This window comes from Mandrillus leucophaeus, unplaced genomic scaffold (assembly GCF_000951045.1).
Source record: "Mandrillus leucophaeus isolate KB7577 unplaced genomic scaffold, Mleu.le_1.0 Scaffold477, whole genome shotgun sequence".
NCBI lineage: Eukaryota > Metazoa > Chordata > Mammalia > Primates > Cercopithecidae > Mandrillus > Mandrillus leucophaeus.
Window position 1 is genome coordinate 823,648 of NW_012105109.1, and position 9,880 is coordinate 833,527.

Here is a 9,880-nt window from a genome sequence, read left to right on the forward strand (position 1 = left end):
ATTTTTTTCTATTAGAAACCATGGGAGCCAGAAGGCAGTAATGTATTTAAAGTACTAAAAGAAAAGTCAACCAAGAATTATATATCAGGCAGGCCGGGTGCAGTAGATCACACCTGTAATCTTAGCATTTTGGGAGGCTGAAGTGGACAGATTGCCTGAGCTCAGGAGTTTGAGACCAGCCTGGGCAACATGGTGAAACCCCATCTCTACTAAACTATAAAAGAAATTACCTGGGCATGGTGGCATGCACCTGTAATCCCAGCTACTCAGGAGGCTGAGGCAATAGAATTGCTTGAACCCGGGAGGTGGAGGTTGCAGTGAGCTGAGATTGTGCCACTGCACTCCAGCCTGGTGACAGAGTGAGACTCTGTCTTAAAAAAAAAAAAAAAAAGATAAGTCAGGCAAAACTGCCATTCTAAAATAAGAGAGAATTTCTTTTTTTTTTTTTTTTTGGTAAACTAAGGATGTTAAATTTAATCCATATGGTTCACAAAGAAGATATCTGAAGAATATTCTAAAGAAGAAATGAGCAGGGACTCAAACAGTTTACAACAAAAAAATTAGCTAAACACAAAAGGAAGAAGTAATGAAGAAAATGAGGGCAAAAAAGTTATAAGACATACATGAAGCAAATAAATAACAGAAGTTAATCCTTTCTATCCATAATTACTTTAAATGTGTGTGGATGAAACTTTAATCAAAAGACAGATATTGAAAGAATGGGTTAAAATGATAACAACAACAATGTAAATCTTCTCTTAGAAGGGAATATTAAGGTGAATCTTCGTGACCTTGGTATTGGCAATTAATTTTTACATATGACGTTAGAAGCATAAGTAATAAGAGAAAGAAAAATAGGTAAATTTTCTTCATTGAAATTGAATACTTTTGTATGTCAAATGACATTATCAAGAAAATGAACAACCTTATTTATAAAAGGGGCAAAGAACTTGAAATAGATATGTCTCCAAATAATATGCTGAAATGGTCAATAAGAATATAAAATGTCCAACATTATTAATCCTTTAGGGAAATTGAAGTCAAACCATTTAGTTACTACTTCATACTTACTAGAATGGCTATATTAAAAACAAATAAACAAAACAGAAAATAGCAAGAGTTAGCATAGATGTGGAAAAATCAGAACCCTCATAGATTTCTGCTACAAATGTTAATTTGTGCAGCCACTGTGAAATATTAATACAATTTAGAAGTTCTTCAAAATCCAAATATAGAATTACCATATGACCCAGCAATTCTATTCCCAGGCATATACTTTACATAAAATGATTGAAAAGTGACTCCAACAAATAGTTGAATAACAATGTTCACTGAGTATTCACAGTAGCCAAAAAGTAGACGAATCCAAGTGTCCATCAATAAATAAATGGATAAATAAATGTGACATATACATGCAATGGCATGTCAGTCACTCATAAGAAGGAATGAAGCCTTTACACATGCTGAAAACATAAATGAAACTTGACGCCATTGAGCTAAGTGAAACCAAGTATGAAATAATAAAAGGAGAAATATTTTGATTCAACTTATATGAAATATCCAGAACAGTGAAATTCAGAAATATTAAAGTTTGCCAGTGACTTGGGCAAGAGAAAAATTGAGTTATTACACAATGGCTGTAGAGTTTGTTTAGTGTGAAGAAAAATTTTTGGAAACTAATAATTGTGATGACCATATAACATAGTAAACAAAATTAATGTCACTAACTTTGTACATAAAAATGGTTAAAATAGGAAATTGTATGTGATATGTCTTACTACTATAAAAAAGACTTTAAAAAGAAAATTGTTAGTGGAGATAAAGGAAAACTTTTTGTAATGATAAAAAGGTCCACCAATCAGAAGAAAACAAATCAAATTGACTTAAATAAAACATTATTTTATCGGGACCCAGATTTCCCAAAAATGTATCCAGACATTTATGTGCAACATTAAACTATTTATTCGGCCTCTCAGTACATTTTTCAAAGCAAGCTGTTTACTTTCAAATAGCTTTTTCCTTGGCTTAAAGTCTTTTAGACAAAATGATAAGATACTGTGAATGAAAACACGGTGTCAAATGATGAGATCTTTAACAATGAAGTACTTAATGAATACAGTGCAATGTAAGTTTGCCTCTCACTAACATGTACCTGCAAGGCAAGGGGGTGATTTAACTATTTTCATCTTACAGCTATAGTACTTCAATAAAGGGAGAATAGTGCTCAGAGTTGGAGATGCATCACTGGCAGCACTAAGACAAAATATCAGGGAACTGAAAGGCTCCTGAGGCTGTCATCTGGATTAGTCTCATGACACTGGGTAGGTGCAAATTTAAAGTGACTACAGCAGGTGTCTAGGGATAGCATGTATTAATAAAATCCTGTCCTCCAAAGACTTTTTATTTTTGGAGCTTATTCATCTTTATCAGGAATCCTAAGGCTGAATAGACAGTTAGTAGTAATTTTGTTCATATCATACCATATACAGACTATATCTTTGCCAGATACATGATATTAAAGGGATTGTAACTGCTGGGGCCATGCCTGTTAATTATTTCTTAAAAATGGTATTTGCTAATTACTAGATAATATTTGATAGAGGTTATAAAATCTTCCTGTTTATTAAAAATATTGCTATAGAACTCTAGAACTTATTTCTATCTAAATGTTAAGCACTGTAAGATTACTACGGTGAGTAATAATGTGTTATATATTTTCAAATAGCTAGAAGAGAAGAGAATAAACGTTCCCACAAGAAAGAAATGATAAATGTTTGAGATGATAGCTATGCTAATTACCCTGAACTGATCACTATACATTGTATGTATTGAAACATCATGACGTACCCCATAAATATGTACAATTATGTGTCAATTAAAAAATAAAAATTAAACAAACATTGCTGATGATTTCACAGATATTTACTGCCTGGTAAAGAATCACTCTTATTTTTTGTGTGGTAACTTAAAATCATGTCACTGACAAAATATTTTGTACATAAAGTGGGATAAATAAACCATCAATAGAAAACATTATTTTTCCATTAACTGATTGATGACTCTCTGTTTTCCTTCTGATACTTATTTGAGTTTCAAGGGAAATAAACCCAAGTCAGAAAGCACAGAATGCCCTGGAAATTACAGGCCTAGGTTGCCTGCCTTTGGCAAATTATCAGTTCCAAATATTATCTTTTGTTTCTTCTGTCTTGTCATTGGCTTCTGAGCACATAAAGAGAAAATTCTGGATGACCACACAGAGAAATTACACAACGTAAGAAAGATAAAAATTCTACAGTTTAATATTAACTATCAAGAAACGAATGAAGCCATACAATTCTAAAACCTAATTCCTGTGGCAAAGCCTATAACAAACCCGAAGTAGCACAACATAAATCCAGTACTTTGCCACTGTCTGGAGTAAAGGGAAACCTTACCATTCTAATCTGCTTTATTTACAAAGGTGAGAATGTAATCTTGTGTCTGCAATCAGAAGTGGGTGTTATGAAAAAACCTGTAATAGAATTATGCAGCAGAGCTTTCTCAACTAAACCTTATAACCAGCATGTTTCCTTGCTTTATAAAGATTTGTTTGGAGTTTAAAATGATTCCATGAGTATTAATACATTTAAATTGGAGGAATTAAATCTTCTAATCATGAGAACATTTTAGAGATATTCTCTGACATCTAACAGCTAGTTTTAAATGAGTCTTTCCTAATTTAACTCAGCATAGGTCTTTTTCAATAGAAAATATTATAAGAATCAATAAATCAGTTTACATCGGCACAGATAGACACTGGCTCCATGATGAAGTCAGCTTTGCTTGAAGGATTTTTGTTTCTTGTGTGTGTCTGTCTGTCTGTGTGTCTGTTTGTGTGTTTGTGTTTTGGGGGGGTGTAGGGTTTTAGAATAAAAGTTCTAACCAAAATGTATTTTATTCTTAAATGTTGGTAAAATTATTAGCTCAAAATATTAGTTAATTTGTAAGCCTCTCAGAATGTAGTAAAGTGCTACGTAAAAAACATTAAAAAATTATGTAGAACAAAGTTTAGTTGCCAGGTTGCTGGTAATACTTTAACTGGTGTGGTATGCCACAACCACTTACATAAAAGTGGAGATATTTTTGTGATGTAGAATTAAAATAATCATCATGCTTAATATGAATGGGGAGATAAAAACTGGGGAGAGGGAAGAGAAGAGATGTAGCAATAAGAAAAAGTCTTATTTTTGGAGGGATCCTTTTTAATACGCCAGATTAAATAACTACTTGATTTTGAGGCAACTCATTATTTCAATTTTTTTTACACACATCTCAGGATGATAAAAGAGAAGTTTTCTGTGTTCTACCAAAGCCAATCTAATATCATTCTTCCCTTATCTTTGAGTAACCCTAATGCTATTTTGAGGCAAAGACCTTGGATGTCCTACCTCTTTACCACTGGATTTCTATCACTGTAGCAATTCTGCGTATTTGTCTCTCTCATTGAATCTGTTGCCACCAATTTATTCCCTTTACAATTTTCTTCCATGATTTAATTGTTTAGGTAGCCCATCAAACAGAACATTGGCCTCCAATTCCCTAACCTCTATATTCTCTGTAGTCTGTAAATTTCTCCTTCTATCTATTTTAGCTATCTCTTCTACTGGCAAAAATCTTTGGGTTTGCTTTCCCTTAGGTGGGAAAATTTGTTCTCTCTACTGCTTAATTTGTTCTTAATTTGTTACATCATCAATTTTATCTTCAAAGTCAAGAAGTTACTGAGTCCTTTAGTGACTGTTTTTTTGCATATTGTTCCACTTCTATTTTTTTGCTTTTGAATAATTTTATTTTTTTCTAATTTTGTTGCTTTAATTTCCCATAGCACCTTGGCGATGTTGAAAACAAATACAAACACAAGGATGTACTCATTTTAACATCTTATGCATGAGCATATGTCACACCAATTTTGGGGGTGACAGTTTTGACAACAGGAACAAATCTGAGCAATCAACAAAATAGAAGCCAGATAACTGGCCCTGACCGCCAGCCCCGAACATTTAGGAGATGTCAAAGGACACCTGAGTTAGGTTAAAAAAAAAAAATCAGGTTGATATGGGTATTTCAACAGTGTTCTGTGCTGCAAAACTGAAAATAAAACCATTTAATACTAGTCCTGTTAATAACTGAGTTGAAGTTTTAGGAACTATCTACTCGAAGATTCATAAAATGTTATAAGCTTTTAAAAATAAACTTTAAGTTATTTAATAATCAGGTGAATTTTTAAAAAGAATTTACTCACAACTTTAAAATAAATTATCTTTCAATTTCCTAAAATATCCTCATTCATCTAATGAAAAGTGAAACATGTATGTATCTTTTTGGAAGCTCAGATTAGCATATGCCCAAAAGCCTAATGTTAAGTTAATGGCCAGCAAAAAAAAAAAAAAAAAAAAAGATTTTTCTTTCAGGTTATTTTTGATAGTTTATAGCTCCAACTACTCTCTTATAAATATCCTCAGCTCCCTAGTTACATTGTATCTCCATAAATTTTGGTTAATTTAAATGTCAGCCTTAAAATTTAACTCTCCTTCAGATTCATGCCACAAATTTCAAGAAAATTATCTTTCTCTTACTGTGAAATTAAAGCTCCCCATTCCTATACACATTTAATGCTTCTACTTTTGCTCTGAAAAATTGGCCTCATTAAGAAGAGAACTTCATTTGAAGAGAACCTCATTAAGAAGAGAACTTCAATGCCAATCCTATCTCCTGCTCCATCTTCAGCTTCTTTCTCTCTGTACTGCCTTTCCGTCTAAGCATGGAACCATGCTCAAATTTCCTCCTTTCTATCTCCTGTTGCAAAATTATCATATTTATCTTCCCTTTCTAACCAAACATTTTGTATGTATTTCATGTTGAATTACCCATATTAAAGTCATTACTCAAACTTTTATTATCTACTTTCTGCCCTATCACTCCAGTTAAACTATTTGTACAATGATCCCTAAGAATCTCATTTATTTAATTAGGAAAATTGGTAGCACCTACATTCTAGATAGTTTTTTTTTTCTTTTTAAATTAGAATACTAATTTTTATATAATCATCACTATTATACTTTAGGTTGGCATCTCTGGCCAGTATTATTGATAAAACATTTCAATTTGTCTACCTACCATATCATCCATTTCCATACTGTGGTTAGAGCATTCTTTTGCAAGTCTGAACTGCTCATCCCTGTACCATCATTCCTCCTTATTTTCCCTTCCCTGCATTCTGTATTAGAGCTATACTGTCCTTTTGATTTTTACTTCCTAGAACAAGACTCTCTTGCTGGATGCATGGTTGTTCCCTCTCTGAAAATATTATTCTCTAACACCTTACATCCTATTTACTAACTATTTTTACAAATATTTCAAGTCTCAGCGTAAACTTTATTTTTCTTCATAATCTTTGTGACCACCTCCAACCAACACTCCCATGTAACCCATATATACATTGTTCTTTCCCTTCTGAAGTGTTTAGAGACTCTTGCAATTGTTCAATTATTTTTCTGTATCTTATTGGGGAGTTTCCATAACTATTCTCTAGACCTAGTAGCTAACAAGGTCTCTACTACTTAGTAGATGCTCATAAATATGCAATGAATGAACCAATGATTGTATACATAACAAATAATGTCATACAAAATGCCTCTGCAGTTCATTAGAAGACAAAACAGTTGTGGTTTCAGCTTATAAGGAATCTCTAGTTAGTTAAATCTCTAAAATTCTGTGTCATTTCCTTCTTCATGCCTTTATTTAAATTTTGCATTGTTTTGTTTCTAAGAGGACCTAGGGATTTAATTCATTATTTCTCTTGTGTAAATGTCATCAAGTATTTCTCTGCTTTAATTACAAGGCAGCTGCAAAGCATGACCATATGCAAATATTTTAATTCTGCTATATCTGAACAATCCTCCACATGTTTTGAACACATATGTGTACTGGTAGTGGTAATAGAGAATTTTTAAAAAGCAGTAAAGAATGAGAAACTCCCTTAAAACTACCAAAATTTTTTGTAAAAATTTTTAAATCTAGGTTTGATATATCACATTCAGCCCCATTTTCCATCTAGGTGTTTTGTTATCTTGGAAAATAGATTCAATTTTGAATAATTGACACAATTCAGAAAAGATTTTAATGGACAAAGATGTAATTTAGTCTACTATACACCAACTTGGCTTCTCCAGCTTGTGATTCTTTTCTGAGGTTGAACCTCTCTATAATAAATTTGTTAGACTAAACTACTCAGACTTCAGAGAAGATTCTGATCCCTGAGATAGTTTATTACCTATCAGAACCTATTGCTTAATTTTCTCTTTCAGCACAGGCTCATGAGATACATCTTTGACTCTTGACACAAATAACCAAGGCAACCAACCCTAGTCTCAAAAGCTTGTGTGACCCAGGGAATGTGTATTACAAAAAAGGAATGTAATAATATAGAGAATATTAGAGCATCATAATGGGGTTCAGAGGGTAGGCACCTAACTCACTCAGTTTGAGATGAGAGGGAGGATTCGAGAAGTGTTTCTAAGAGGAGTAGACTAAATGATTAGGCATTATCTAGGTCAGAAATAAGGGGAACATGGTTTGAAGCTAAGAGAAATCTGCAGACGATAAAAGAGGAATATCTAACACCTTTATTTAACCTTAGGTGTTGGAATAACCACATTCTAAAATGGACATGAGAGGCCGAGTGTGGTGGCTCATGCCTGCAATTCCAGAATTTTGGGAGTCTGAGGCAGGCGGATCACTCGAGACCAGGAGTTTGAAATCAGTCTGGCCAATGTTGCGAAAGCCCAACTCTATTGAAAATACAAAAACGTTAGCTGAGCGTTGTGGTGCACACCTGTAATCCCAGCTACTCAGGAGGCTGAGTTACAAGAGTCACTTGAGCCTGGGATTTGGTGGCTGAAGTGAGCAGAGATCCCACCACTGCACCGCAGCCCTGGTAACAGCTGTCTCAAAAACACAAAAAATAAATAAAATGGACATGAAAGCATAGTAGGAAGATTATACACTGTATGCAGATAGCAAAATATCACATGTACCCCATAAGTATGTACAATTCTTTCTGATCAATATAAAAGAACCAAAGAATATTTCTTAACTTAGTATCTCAAAAACAAAAAAATAAAGAAAAAGAAAGAAACAATACTGAAAACACAGGCAGAGACCAACAGCTTAAAGTTTTACTGTATCAAAATACAAAAATAAGTTTGTGCTTTGTTTGAAAGTTGCTTGAGGGAATTTAAAGATGACTAAATTAGAGATGCATATTTAATCTATTTTGAAATATTTGTTGTTCTAAAAATGTTTAGCAATAAACACACAATCCAGTACACTAAAACAGGAAAAATGACAAAAGCCATGAAGATGTGAGCAAAATGAGATGCTGCAAGGTGTCTCAATGTAATTCCTGTTTTTCCTTTTTTTTTTTTCTTTTTTCATTTTATCTCATATTCCTTAGTGCATAAAACATTGTGTGCTCTTCCTTGTGGGATATCAGAGTTTAAGGCCATGTAAACTTTGATGCAATGCAATAAGGTAGAGCTCCACAATGATATATTCAGATCAACAAAACCTAACAGAGATTATGTTTATCACACTTTAAAGCACACATTTTTTGACCTTAAAGATCAACATCATCAGAATCATTATATTTCAAAGCACAGAGCAGGATATTTAATGCCTCCAGTCACTCCAGAGTTGTATTTAACTCAGAACCAGGCTTGAAGTAAGAGACAAGTATTGTAAATATTAATGCATTCTTTGGATCCTAATAGCCTCCTGAATTGACTGCCTTATTCATGAGAGAGGAAATAAATTTCTTCATTGGTTGATAAATATATTTGTTTCTTTGTATGCTTAAGGTATTTTGGATATTCAAATATGAGAGCATATTTTATAAGGCTTTTTCCCTCATCACAGTGATACAAGAAAATAGAACAAGAAATCAAAATAAAACGGGGAGGGAGACACGACTGGAACTTAATCCCAGTAAAGCCTTGATCACTTACTCATATCTAAACCTATCTGTTGTCTGATCTGCAAATAAACTAAAAAGTAATTGCATTGGCTGTACTGAAAAGAGGCAACGAATGGGAAACAGATAATAACATTTTTGTAAAGAGGAAGTTGGATATCAATTGAATTCGATCAGGAAGAGTAAATGTGTAAGTGATATTAAACACATATATTGAGAACAACGAATTTGGAATGAAAGTTCCACTTTGCTTAAAAAATTGTCATTAGAATTGAATAGTATTGAACTAAAGCAAAATGTTTTCACATATTAGGTACCCAAATAATATTTAGTAAGACAAGTGAAATTTATAGTGATTTTTCAAAACAAATACTTCATAAAAATACTGTTTAACTGTGTACAAAATGCATTTGAATTGTGAATCAATTAAAAAACCTTTATTCAGATATTACATAATATAATCTTCAATGTCTTCAATTCAGATTTTATCTGCTATAATGAAATCTGGATTTTAATATATAAAAAGAATATGCCTTCTAACTACATTCAATTATATTAGGTGTATCACTCTTTACTTGATTCAATAGTTTTGCAGTGCTTGTTAACCTTTCAGATTAGATTTGTTCTATCAATTATACTTAAGAAGGACATTTTTATCCTTCCCTTGTAAATTGTTTAAATTAGCTCTAATACTCATTTTTTGTGTTTTATAATATTAAAGATGTATATAACAGCAAATGGCACCCAAAGACTTTTCCATAATGTGTTCAATGAGAGGTAAAGGATAAGCTATAGATTCTTTCCATATTTGATTTCATTGTTATGAAAAGTTCTTATATAGACAAGTTAATTAAAAGGTAAACACAGGCCGGG